The sequence below is a fragment of the Adiantum capillus-veneris genome, chromosome 4, assembly GCF_014529385.1.
Source record: "Adiantum capillus-veneris isolate H3 chromosome 4, ASM1452938v2, whole genome shotgun sequence".
Lineage (NCBI taxonomy): Eukaryota > Viridiplantae > Streptophyta > Polypodiopsida > Polypodiales > Pteridaceae > Adiantum > Adiantum capillus-veneris.
This window is the reverse complement of record NC_140934.1, coordinates 110,211,284-110,225,424: the sequence shown is the minus strand read 5'-3', so window position 1 is coordinate 110,225,424 and position 14,141 is coordinate 110,211,284. Positions and strand designations below refer to the sequence as shown.

Here is a 14,141-nt window from a genome sequence, read left to right as displayed (position 1 = left end):
TTAATACAACGTAAGATAAATATTTAAAAACAAGTCACTAGAAGTTTATGTTATATAAAAGTAGCCCAATTGTGTGAATTAACTCTAACACAAGAGTGGATGCTACTAGACACAGAACATTAGAAGTTTACGTCACTTAAAGTAACCCACTAGACTACTAAAAGTGTACGTTACGTAAAAGTAGCCCAACTGTGTGAGTTAATAGCTCTAACACAAGAGTGAACACTGCTATTTAAATGATTGAAAGATTGAACAATCATTATGATTCATGTTGAAGTGTGAGAACAAAATCTCTAACACAACACAACAGTCAACCCATTAATCAACACATCTTTAAAAAAAGCTACCTGTCATAATAGCAACTAACACGTAGAGAGTATATCTTTGCTTACCTTTGTGAGTTGGAAAGAGAAGAGAAGCTTCAACTTAACACTCACTATATGTTACAATTGTTTAGGTGAGTTGGATACGTAAAGAGAAGAAAAGAGAAGAGAAGCTTCAACTTAACACTCACTATCTGTTACAATTGTTTAGGTGAGTTGGATACGTAAAACAAAAGCATAAACAATATAGTGCAAATAAAATATAGACGTTGATACATTGCAAATGAAAAGAAAGTTAAACTTGACTCTTCATTCTTCAAATGTGACAATGTGTATACTTTATTTATACTATAACTTAGCTTTGTCTCTAACATGTAAAGCAAACTAAACTTGATAAAAATACTCCACATATGTACAAATTTTTTGTCAACTTCTAAAGTGTGAGAACTCTCATACACAACACGAAGTGACAAACTCTTACCTCATCTCTGAAGTGCAAGGAAATAACCTTTACACATCAAGAGTGGGATTCTATACTTCCTATGACTCTCTCTGGAGAATGACCGATAGGTCTACACAACTACAAGACAAAATGCTAGTGTCTATCTATTCCAGAAGTGTGACTTGTTTGTCTACACAACCTCCAAATAATTCTACACGCCTACAAACTAATTTGCGTGCGAGGCAAACCTCTAGCACAACACTAATTAGCCAAAAAAAATTATTGCAAACTAAATTTTACTTGCTCTTTTGCCTCTGGTCACTGTCCCACTGAAAGAGTACTACGCGATCTTTCGATCGAAGACGCATATACATTGTACGGATTTCGATCAAAGAAATGCTTTGATTAAACATCTTATACGATATTAATCGAATAAATAATGTATAATTCTAATAATACTTATAATTTTCATTATATGGCCATATAAATGCAACCTTAGGCTAGATTCTTTATTCCAAGTGCATGTTAACTTTCTTGCTTTTAAAAGCAAGCTTCTTTGGATAGGCTTTTTTGATGGATGATCTAGCTATGCTACACCTATTGAGGGTGACATCTATAACAAGTGTGGATGGCATTAACAAGTCCCTTCAACTACCTGAACCATGTTTGCATGAATGGGTTTTGGTGGTTTATGGTGGAAACTTCGTTAAATAGAGTGATGCATTGTTGATTGTCAATGGAAAGTTATTCACTATTATATTGTTTTGTAAACCAATACAAATCAAATTTCTCCAAGGTCCAATTTCAAGCTAGAAGCCGTATCAAGTCAGAAAGGATATCGATTGAGACACAAATTTTAATTTGAAAAGAGAAACTATATCAATAAGATAAACTAATGCTCATTAGTAAATGTTATGATCCAATCAATAGGTTTGGCAGAGTTCATCCTAAGACCAGAAACCACGAAATTAGATATCAACGATACATTTGGCCAAAACAAGTACTTAGTATCCTAAGCATTGAACTTGTTCAATAGGCAAAAATTATTTGGTGCACCTCGACAATATCCGTGGAGCAAGCCAGATACTGACCATAAGCAAAGCCTATATACTTGTATAGCCAAGGCATCAACTCACATACATAAACTATTTGCAAAATACAACAGAGAATGAATTGAAAATAGAAAAGTGATCACAGCACAACAACCAAGCTGGATATATGCAACCTTCTTGGAACACTTCTAAGCTGGCCACAGGGTACGTTCTTGTTCATGAGGAGGTTCCAATGAAGCATTAATGTAATAAGAAGCCAAAGAAGCACAATTGGAGTGGGTCATAGGACTTTACAACCGATTATCAAAGTGTCCACCTCGAAACATTAAAATGTATCCACGTCTTTCCGCTTGTAGCACGAGAGAGATCAAAAAGCTATCGCTCAATGTTAAGATAAGAGCTTCAACGGAATCAAACCAATTCTCCACAAATAAAAATGGCTCCCATCAGATAGAATAAGCCAAAAACTCAAGTGCGCTGCTCAGCCTTACCTCCACAACTCTTGCGAAGAATCAAGGTAAAAAACATCGATTAAATTTAGCCAAATGAACTAGGGAGGCATAGCTATGTGTTTGAAAGGCTTACATGAAACAATGTGTCCATTAGAACAAATTAAGGTTAGAATAGCGACTCTTTATGTGAACAATGAATAGCTTCAACTTTTGGTCCCAAAGCAGAACAATGGGTGGTCCCATCATCCAAAGTTTGGCGGTCCCAATATCTATACAAGTAAAAGAGAATACACGTGTGTATGTGTGTGTGTGTGTGTGTGGCAGTAAAAATGTAAAATTGACAAGCAGAACTAATATAATGAAGACCCTCCAAAACCTTAATAACCAGTTCAATGAAAACATGTCACATCCACTGACTACATAGCTTCCATACACGCCGTATTCCAAATGTTCTAGATATCCACTTGCACTCAACTGCAACACACATATATATGAAATAAGTAATTTCCTTTAGAACATAGACCTGGTTGTTTTAAGTTTTTTAATGTAATCACATCACAAGTTACTAGCAATTGCCAATAGCAATCAGCCACCATCTTTCTTGAAAAACTACTTTAGAAATTACCATCAAATGGAAGGTCAATTTCCCATCTATTAAACATGTCAACACAATGCTGGATGTGGATGGCACCGTGAGTATTCAAACCCAGCACCTCAAGCCTTTGCCTGCACTGAGCTCATTAAAATTAATCAGAACCTTTAATTGGCTGCATGCATGAGAAACCATTGCTTCCTCCCTATTCCCATCAATCTGGCATTCACAACCCTACCCTTGCTCTATCAAGATCCAAGCGACTCATTTTGTGCAGTCTTAAAAGAGGTTAGCTCTCTCACATAGTGGAACCTGATTCTCTCTCATATACACACACACTTAAACTAGCTCTCTCCATGTAATAAACTCGGTCCCTCATGCTGTGTTCACATAAGGATTTTTTCTAACAAATGTACGGCTACATGCACCAAACTTTCTCCTTTGAGAAGCATTATATTGCAATTTTTCGTATTCAATCCTTAGATGTCATTGGAATTGCACCTCACAAAAAAAATTGTTTTGGGGCTCGCCATTGCTGCACTATAACCCTGACATTGCTCCCTACTCTTGCTTCTTTCCTTCAGCGCCCCCCCCCCCCCCCCCCCCCAAAAAAAAAAGCCTGCTCTTCTCCCTAGCTTATCTTACCTGCTCGCAAGTGGTACCTCTCTCACCCACTGCCTGCATAGTGCAACCACTGGCCCCTCCCCCATGAACACACTCACCCACAATCCTGCTGACGCACACACCCATACACTCACACACGCTTGGCTTGGTCATGCTTTTACACTCTCACACTTGCATGCACGTGCCTGCTCATTCCTATGCACTCAAACAGACACCTGCATACACATCTGCAAGCACGCACACTATTACATACTGATGACATGGCACACCCAAACTTGCAGATGTTGGCCGAGAGGACACTTGGGGGTTAGAAACCTAACCTGCAGATTATGGCTGAGTGGCCCAAAGGGGGGGTTAGAGTTAAAAACCTACCCTTACCCAAATTGACATAACCCGGCCAAGGAGCCTAAAATCATAGAAACATGGTACGGGGAACGGGTTTGGGGTCGGGGTTGGGATGGCAAAATTTAGGGCACGGGGTCAGGGCCTGGAGCAGCCAAAAAAAAAAAAAAAAGATTTTTTTGCGGCTACAAGTATGTACCATAGTGCTAAAAACATTTTCATTGAATTGCACCAAAAAAGACAAGAAACATGACTCATAATAGCAAAATACGCCAATAAACATTGATGGCGTGGCAACGAATACAAGTAGATAAGTACATGCCTCAAGGGCTCAAAATGGAAAGTGATAAAGAGGTTAAAAAAGGCTAAAGCCTAACTAGAAAGGGGGTGAGCCAACAATGGCAACCCCAGAAGTGCTTGCCACGTGAGAGTAGATAGAGGCTTGAGAGAGAGAGAGAGAGAGAGAGAGAGAGAGAGAGAGAGAGAGGCTTAACGCTTGATTGAGAGTAGATAGAGGGAGCTTGAGAGAGAGAGAGAGAGAGAGAGAGAGAGAGAGAGAGAGAGGCTTGATTATTAATAGAGAGTCCAGACTCGAGAGACTAGAGTAAATAGACTCTAGACTCTAGAGGGAGCTTGAGAGAGAGTAGAGGGGGCTTTACTCTGAGCCTTCAACCTTGAGGCTTGTGAGCTTGAGAGCTTTCTGCCAAGGCCCAAGCGAGCTTGCAAGTGAGGCTTGAGCTAAAGCATAATGATAAGTAAGACTCAAGAGCTTGAGGCTTTGAGCAATGCATCGAGGAGGCCTCCTTTTTAAGGACTCCAAAACACCTCCTAAAAGAGCCCCTAAACAAGGTGTAAAAGGGCCCTAAAGCCCCCAAAAAACTCGCCATTTCTGTTGTTGAATTTTAAAAAAACTGGCCGTTGGCATTCCTCCCCCCCCCAACCGGCTCCTAACAGGCTCCCGTTCTGGAACGTCGTTCCGAATGGCCAACCTCGTGACTGGTCAGTAAAGGCCCATCCCCATCCGTCCCCTACCATCCCCTTCCATCCTGTTCCCCGTCCCCGTCCTCGTCCCTGGGGACCCGTTCCCGGTTCCCCTGTTTCTATGTCTAAAACCCTTAAAAATAAAGCAGAACCCCAACTCGTGTAAATCATGATGACTTGGCAACACTATATGGACTTCCCTCTTTTGCGCTGACTGATGACATGGCCCAGTATACAGATTTTCGCATTTTACGGAGCAACCCTCAGGGCACAAGCTTTTGGGGCAGGAGCTTTTGGACTAGATGCTTTTGGAACAAAGCTTTTCATATAACTGCTTTCCGCCACAGGCCTTTATATTATAAAAGTGTGCTAGGGTCCCTCTTCTCGGCAAATTAGCTTGGGAGCATTGCGAGAACATCAAGAATAGAATTCTAGCTCCGTGGAGCGGGTTTCTTCTTTGCTTGTTCTTCGAAGATGCTCGTTGCTGCCAAACAAGGCAGTCGGGCTTCCTGTGTCCTTTCTCACCACAATAGAAACATCTTCCTTGCTCTTTGAAGGTTTGTACTTGGATAGGCGTAAGATACTTGAGCCGTTTTTCGGTACCCTTTGGCTTCTTAGACTGTGTAACAGACTTGGACACCCCAAGTCAAGAATCTGGCACGACACAGGTGAGAGAAACTGAAAAACCATATAATAAATTTAATCACAACTTAGAGATACGACACGGCCCGACATAGTTCCATGCCCAGAGGTATTGGCCCCAAAGTCTAGCGCCCCTTTCGGTATTTCTTTTTCTACATTAATTCTTGGCAAAGTACAATGTCCGAGGGTCCTCTCTCTGCTCAATGCAATCTGAGGGAGAGACGCCCTGGCAATTCTTATAAAGGCTCTGGGCCTTCCAAAAGCACTTACATGAAAAGTTTCAATTCCTAAAAGCATTTGGTGTCAAAGCTAGCACCAAAAGCTGCCAGTGCTGCCCTCCGTAAATCGCGGATTTCCGTATGTTGTGCCACGTCAACATGCCTTCGCGGTTTCCATACGCTGTTGCAACGTTTTTTAAGGCCTAGTGTCCCCTCGGCCCCATCGGACGGGACCCCATAAGTTGGAATAACTTATGATATTCAATCCAGACGGACATGCCACGTCATCAATTTGTGACATACCCCCCTCTTGAAAGAATTGTAATCGCCCTCGATTACACTTGCAAAAACTGACATAAGCCAGAAACCAGTTGAGTAGACACTGACTCTAAGCACTGACGCACTAGACAACACATATTCAGCACTTGCATAAAGATGACAGTCACTGAACATTCAAATAACATTCACATCACTACTTCCATCGAGATCTTGGATCATGATCAATCGGCAACATATTTAGCAATCCCATCTAGATCTATCACTAATCTAGATTTGTCACTAATCACTAATCTGTCTCGATTGACTAAATCTTGTTAGTAACATGTTCATCTCATCTCTCCAGAAACCAAAATGTTGCAATCATTTCATCTTTCAAACATGCGCTCAAAAGTACTCAAATGAAAGAGTACATATAGCAAATTCATTTCGGGAATTCCCAGTTCTAAGCACTTCTATCATAAAGTCATACAATAGAATACTATCAGGCTATCAGTATCCCTTAAATCCAAAGGAAAATCAGTAACTTTATTCCATCTAGGTAATCTGTGACAAAGGAGCGGAGTAACTCCCCCTCTTGTGCAGTCTTGTCTGCACAAGATTCAACCCTGCTGATCTTCAGGATCTCTCGGAATAGTCGAAGCTAGACCAAAAGCCTTAAGATAAAGTTCCAGTATCCGAGGGATATCTGCTACGTCGTCCTCCATCCACTTCACATCCAATGCCGGATAGTTCTTGAATTTAACCAAGAACCGTCGTATCACTTTACCTTTCACTTTCCTTTCCTTGTGAGCCAGTATCTGTTATAGAACGAGAATCTCCTCCCTATCTTCCGCTTCAAGTTGCTCCTCAAGCTCCCTATCGACCGGCACCTCACAGTTGAAAGGTTTCAACAAACTCACATGAAATGCATTGTGAATCTTCCAAGTATCTAGCAACTTCAATCTAAAGGATACATCATTGATCTTCTCTTGAATCTAGAAAGGGCAATAGTATTGCATACTCAGCTTTGGAAAAAGCCACTCCTTCCCCTTCCGTTTCCTTAGGAGTGCCTTCTCAAACCGTAAGAGCACCCAATCATCTTCCTTCAGCTGCAAGTCGCGCAGATGCTTGTCTGCTACCTTATTATGCCGAGTGTCACGTGCACATCTAACCCTATGTGTACGTGGACAAGCTACTTCATTACAACTATTCAATTCAGTTAGCTTAGGAAGTGTTCTAGCATTTTTGTGAATCTGTTCGCAGACTGTGCATGCCCAGGCACTTAGAGTAGATGCATATCCTCTCGATGCACATAGCATGATCATCAGATTTCCATCAGAACCCATCAGGAGCATTTTTACAATGCATAGACCTATTTTTTCTATTTTTGACATTTTTCACTTATTATTTTTAAGTGACTTTTGTTGGAAACTGGGTAGGGCAAATTTACTAAGCATGTATATAAGAAGACCTAGTGCTAGCACTTTCAAGCAGAAGAGGCAGCAGGAACACTTTGTTCAAACAGGCACCTTCTCAGCAAGACCCCAACAAGACACCTAGCGTTTTTGCAACAGATGACCCCTAGCGTTTTCTGCATCAACACAGCTAGCGTTTTTCAGCAAGATCAGCCCCGGCATTAGCAGACACAGCCGATCCATATCGTTTTTGCAGCAGGACAATATTCAGCCCTAGCGTTTTTGCATCAGCATGACAGCCTAGCGTTTTGCAGATTCTCCGCGACAAGACCATAGATAGCCTCAGTGTTTTCAGTTTTCAGCATTCAAACACCGTACCGCAGCCCCCAAACCTCGTAGATCTCACCTTCCTGCAGTTGATCCTTGCCACACAGTCAAATCCATCGAAGTTTGCAGTTTCAGCCCGGAAAACGCAGATTTCAGCACCTACGTTTTCAGCGCATCGCCGTCGCATCGTCGCCATCGACATCGTCACTGACATAGAGTCAGAATTCAGCAGATAAAGATTTGCAAATTTCAGCCATTAGCATTTCCAAATTTCAGTTCGCATCGTCATCATCGCCATCATCACCGACATAGAGTCAGAATTTAGCAGATACAAGATTTGCAGATTTCAGCCATTAGCGTTTTCAGATTTCAGCCCGTCTCGTCGTCGACATTGTCGGCAAGTCCATTGCATTATAGAGATTTGTGCAATCAATAGTAGACCGCTCTCGCCATAGAGAGTGGGGCCCTCAAAGGAGGGTTTGACAACATTCTGGTGTCGTATTCTTCTCTCTCTATCTCTCAGTCTCAGCATCTTCATTCACAGTGTTTATCCACTTTGTTTGTGTCCATTGCACTCTCTCACTAAAGGAATGAAAGGCTCTCCCTTCCGTAAGTAGAAGGGATCCTTGAGCACAGTTCGGAGCACTCATCTTGAGCAAAGTTCAACATTCACTTCCGCTGCACCTTACACTGAGCTTGGAACTTCTCAAGAGCCTCACGCACCTTGGCAAAAGTAGTGTTCAGATCTCGAGTATACTTATCTGCTTCAAAAATCTTATCCTTGGTGCTTAGAAATGGTGGTATCTTCTTAGCACCCTCGATTACCTCAAATGGTGCCGTCCCCGTCGATAAATGAATGTATTGTTGTAGGCAAACTCCACCAAGGGCAAATTCTTTTCCCATTGAGTCTTTTGATTCAAAATATAAGACTTCAACAAATCCAAAACCACCGAATTGGCTATCTCAGATTGCCCGTCAGTCTGTGGGTGGAACAAGGAGAAAATTTGCCTCTGTTTCGAAAAGTGGGTTTTGTGGGATTCGTGGGCAAATTTGGGAGAAAATAGGGATCGCTTGGTCAATTTGCTACCTTCGGTAGCCAAAAAGGCCCCTAATAATTTTTTATTTTTTTTAAATACAAAAACATACGGATCGTTCCGTACGTACAATATACGTTATGTACGATACATACGTACAATACAGATCCGTACGTACGTATTGGTCCAACCTTGAGAGAGAGAGAGAGAGAGAGAGAGAGAGAGAGAGAGAGACACCCAATGGGATCCCAACCAACCCTCTCAAGGGCCCCCCACCATAGTTACCCGGAACGCGGAACGGGAACGGCAACGGGATCCTCGCGGAACGGGGGAACGGCTAGGGGTCCGGAACGGGAACGTCGCGGAACGGGAGGTATAAAAAACACCCAAATAGTGCAATTTTTAGCTCCTTGTGTTTAAATACAAGGAGTATTAGAGTGCTTTGACTCTAATACTCACAAAAAACTCGTTTTGAAGACCATTCGACCTTGCTATGACTAGATGATGAGAGAGAGAGAGAGAGAGAGAGAGAGAGAGAGAGTGGGATGGAGAGGGAGAGATTTGAGAGAGTGGGAGGGAGAGGAAGAGAGCTTGAAGGCTTGAAGCCTTGAGCCTTGAGAGAGTGAGTCTTGAGAGGGAGAGATCTTGAGAGTGAGGGAGAGAGCTTGAGCCTTGAGGATTAGCTTGTGAAGAGAAAGGGGGAGGGGGGTGCATTTTATGAGTCCTTGAGGCCTTGCACACTTTCAAAAGAAGCCCAAACATTTACTTCAATTTTTTCAATTTTTGCCAAATTTGTTTGTAGCCGTTGGCCGTTCCAGGGGCATTCCGGAACGGTCCGGGGGCGTTTCGGAACGTTCCGGAACGGCCGTTCCGGTTTGCATTGGCCACCCGGAACGTCAGACATTCCGGGACGTTCCGGAACGTTCGGGAAGGGAACTGCCCCCCGGAACGCCGAAACGGGGGCTAGGGGGCGTTCCCCGGTAACTATGCCCCCCACACCGTTGCCAATGTGGTTGTTTGCTTTCAGTTGCATAAATGGAAAGTACACACCTACAATACCTCAAGTGCAGACTCTACTGACTCGAATGGGAATGTCGCCGCAGTAACTCTTCAAAATGAAGCACCTCCGGGGCTGATTTGATGCACCTTTGGACCCATCTCAATGTGGGATTGCGGATGGCCACCAAGGGATAGATCTGGGGCTGATTTGCATTCCCGATGTGAGAGGAATGAAGGGCTGAAAACGAAGATCTCAACGACGCCGATGATGGACAGCAATGGGAGCACTCGATGCGGCGAGGGAATGGCCGAGAAGAGGCTCAATGGGCTGCCAAAGTACCCGACTGCAACGAGATGCTAGCGGTGGCAGATCTCGGCCGGTTCTCGCAAGCGGAAGGGCTGAAATCTGAAAACGCTTGGCTGATTTGCAAGCTGGGAGCAAAAACGCCAGGGCTGATGCAAAAACTCTAGCTGCACTGCTGCAAAAGCGCCAAGGCTGAGGTAGCAGTAGCTTAATCTGTCTCAACTGCTAGGGCTCTGCTCCCTTTATAGGCCAAATCTGTTGGTTATAAACTCATTAAGGCTCAAGTAGGGCAAAACTGAAAGACAGTTATAAAATAAATCATTTAAATGATTAACTTGACTTCGGCTAGGTTTTTGGTTGAAACTGTCGCACATCTGCCCACCTGAGAATCGATTGACGTGGGGAATGACTCGCTGGATTCCTCTAACCTAAAACTACATGCACATCATGCCAGATGCCCACCGTAGTGTAATAACATATGTTAAAATGCGTGTACCTCTTCCGATTCGAGTGATGAGGACAGATAGGGCAAGAAACGAAGAAAGAACCAGAGATTTGGCAAGAACAAGAAGAAGGCAAAGAAGAGCAGACCATACCAGAGATCCTCGACATGTTTCTGACAGTTCTGACATGGCATCCTCCTCTAAGAGTTCGGACATAGCATTCTCTGGAGAGCGCTACTCAGAGCACTCCAAATCAAGAGGGCAACATCATTCTTAAAAGGAAATGCACGAACATGGTGGTCCACTCTTCTCTTAAGGAAAGAAGCCCGATTAACTGGTTAAAGTTCAAACGGCTCTTTATATCCTCTTAGCTGACTCAGAAGTAGTAAGTACGAACCAGATGTGATTACCACTTGGAACCATCTTCGGATGACCAAGGCTGACACTTTGGATGCTTATTGTGAGAGATTTTGGGATGCTTTTGTCACGTGACACATCCAACCCTATGTGTCCGTAGACAAGCTACAGCATAACCAGGGTTCAGTTCAGTCAAGTCAGTTTAGAATAGAAAGTGATCTGGCACTTTTGTGAGTTTATTCGCAGACCGTGCATGTCCAGACACTTAGATTAGATGCATATCCTCTGGTTGCACACAGCATGATCATCAAATTTCCATCAGAACCCATCAGGAGCATTTTTACAGTGCATAGACCTATTTTCCATTTTTGTGACATTTTTCACGTATTATTTTTTAATTGACTTTTGTTGGAACTAGGTAGGGCAAATTTACTAAGTTTGTATATAAGAAACCTAGCGCTAGCACCTTCTGGCAAAAGAGGCAACAGGAGCATTGCTCAACAGGCAGCTTCTCAAGCAAGATCCCCCTTAGGCTGGCGTTTTTCCCCTCAAGGTAAAGCTGGCGTTTTCACATTAAGCATCAGCGATTTCCAGCACTCAGATCAGCCCTAGCGTTAGCAGTTTCCCCCACAGATAGCAGATCAGCCCTAGCGTTATCAGAATCCACAGCGACAACAGAATTCAGCCCTAGCGTTTTTGGAGCAGCAGGACATTCAACGTTTTGCAATTCCATCGCAACAGATTCAGCACTAGAACCAGTGTTTTCAGTTTTCAGCAGTCAGTTACCGTAGAAGAAGTCCCAAACCTCGCAGATCTCACCTTCCCGTAGCAGATCCTCGCGGCACGATCAGCGTAGTTTGCAGTTTCAGCCCGGAAAACGCAGATTTCAGCATCTGCATTTTCAGCGCGTCGTCGTCGCATCATCGTCATCGACATCGTCACCGATATAGAGTCAGAATTCAGCAGATAGAAGATTTGCAGCTTTCAGCCATTAGCAGTTAGCAGCGTTTTCAGCCCGTCTCGCCGTCGCCCTCATTGCATCGACATCGTCGGCAAATCAAAGCATTGTAGAGATTTGTGCCATCAATAGTAGACCACTCCCACCATAGAGAGTGGGGCCTTCGGAGGAGGGTTTGACAACCTTCTGGTGTCGTATTCTTCTCTCTCTATCTCTCAGTCTCATGCACCTTCATTCACAGTGTTCATCCACTTTGTTTGTGTCCATTGCACTCTCTCACTAAAGGAACGGAAGGCTCTCCCTTCCGTAAGTAAAAGGAACCATTGAGCACAGTTCGGAGCACTCATCTTGAGCAAAGTTCAACATTCACTTCCGTTGCACCTTACAGCTTTTCTACCAGCCTCTTCTTTTAAGGTCGTCACTTTCAAGCAGCAAATCGAGCGATTTTGTTGTGGACTTCCCAAAGAGATCCGATTACTGCCTTGAGCAGAAGTCCGAGTCCATACAACAATTGATGGGACATGCTAAGCAAGGATTTGCTACACATTCGGGTAACTTGACTTACCCCACTGATCAAGTTTCGACACCAAGGACTGGACAAAATTCGACAAATGATAACAACAAGAAAAGGAAGTTTCAGAAGAAGAAGGAAGTTTCAGAAAAAGAAGTATGCACGACCCCGATTGACCAAGGAGCAGAAATCAGACTACCTCAAGGAGGGGAAGTGTTTTGATTGAGGAGAACAAGGACACATCTCTACAAGGTGCCCCAAAAAGGCACAACAAGGACAATCAGAGGATAGGCAAGAGAGTTCTAGAACAGCTTAAGAACGTGGCAGAAAAGGAAAGCAGGACTCGTACTAGATTGTATGGGGACTGACCCAAATCACATGGGGCAAAGTACGAGATCAAGAAGCCCTCATCTTCTTTGACAGAGGAGCCAAGGCCAACTTCATTTCACCTGAATTGGCGACTTGACTTGGAATTACGCTCGACAGAATGGGGCCACAGGCGGAGGCAGTTCTAATGGCACCCGGATGGGATGTTGCCATTACACTTGTCATTGGCAAACTCCGTTTACATTGTCAGGGGTATTTAGGGCACGAGGACTTTTACATCATGCCTTTGGAAGGGTGTGGCGTCCTCCTTGAAATCCCTTGGCACCACAAGAACAACGCCGTGGTTGATTATCGGGCCAAGAAAGCTACTTTGACGAATGAGAAGGGCCGGAAAATTGTGCGTGATGTAAAATTGAAGGGCGAGTCCGTCCCTATTGTATCAGCTTCGGCCATTTCCAAATTAATGAAATCCAGTCTTTTCGTTTACTCGATCTACTTGAAAGAATTGAATGATGAACAACGAACCAATATGTCTGAATTGGATAAGGAACAACAAGAATTTCTACACACACAAGCTAGTTGTTTCTCTAAAGGCCTACCAAGCGAGTTACCTCCACCTCGTTCTGAGGACCATACAGTTGATTTAATTCCTAGAAGTACACCACTGAACTGGCCACCCTATCGAGTTAGACGAGCCCAAAAAATAATAAATCAAGTAAAAGAACTTCTAAAAAAGGGTCTCATCCAACCTCGCACGTCACCTTACTATTCTCCGGTATTGCTAGTACTAAACAAAGACGGATCTTGGAGAATGTGCATTGACTATAGAGCCCTCAATAAAATTACCATCAAGAACTGATTCCCTATCTCAAGGATCGATAACATTCTCGACAAACTACAAGGATCCTCTTGTTTTAGCAAAATTGATCTAAAGAGTGAATATCATCATATCCGAAATGCTCCACGGGATGTCTACAAGACAGCTTTTCGGACAACCTTTGGTTTATACGAATATTTCGTTATGCCTTTTGGACTTACAAATGCTCCAGCAACATTTAATCAGATGACGGATAGGATTTTCCAAGAGTATCGATCTTTTGTGGGCACTTTCTTCACCGACATTATAGTTTTCTCCAAGAATGAAGCAGAGCACATACATCATCTGCTACAGGTCTTTCAGGCATTGCGCAAGCATAGATTGGTTAGTGTCACAAATTGCTGACGTGTCAAACCACTGAAGAATGGAGCCAACTTGCAAGTTCCGGCTAAAGGGCCTAAACCCTAAGAAGAACAAGCAGCAGTAGAAGAAGAAGTCCTACCGACTTATGGGACCCCTTCCGATGGGGCCCAAGTGACATAAAGGCATATAAATAAAGCAGGACCCACACACACACAGAGAAGGATTTGCAAGGAGCTGATGACGTGGCAATTGTACGAAAAACCCGGATTTTGCGCTGACATGATGACATGGCAGACTGTACGGATTTCCGTGTTTTGCGCTAACTGCTGACGTAGCAATTGTACGGATTTCTGTGATTTA

At 43.4% G+C, this 14,141-nt stretch overlaps 1 protein-coding gene across 1 annotated transcript in view; it reads right to left on the bottom strand.

The window, feature by feature from the left end:
• Positions 1-2,331: 2,331 nt before the first annotated feature.
• LOC147459795 (ATP-dependent helicase/nuclease subunit) overlaps positions 2,332-14,141 on the bottom strand; it is a 32,303-nt gene continuing 20,493 nt past the window's right edge. The window contains exon 3 of the transcript XR_015187733.1: positions 2,332-2,743. The gene's annotated coding sequence lies outside the window, so the exon portion shown is untranslated. The remainder of the gene's footprint in view (positions 2,744-14,141) is intronic.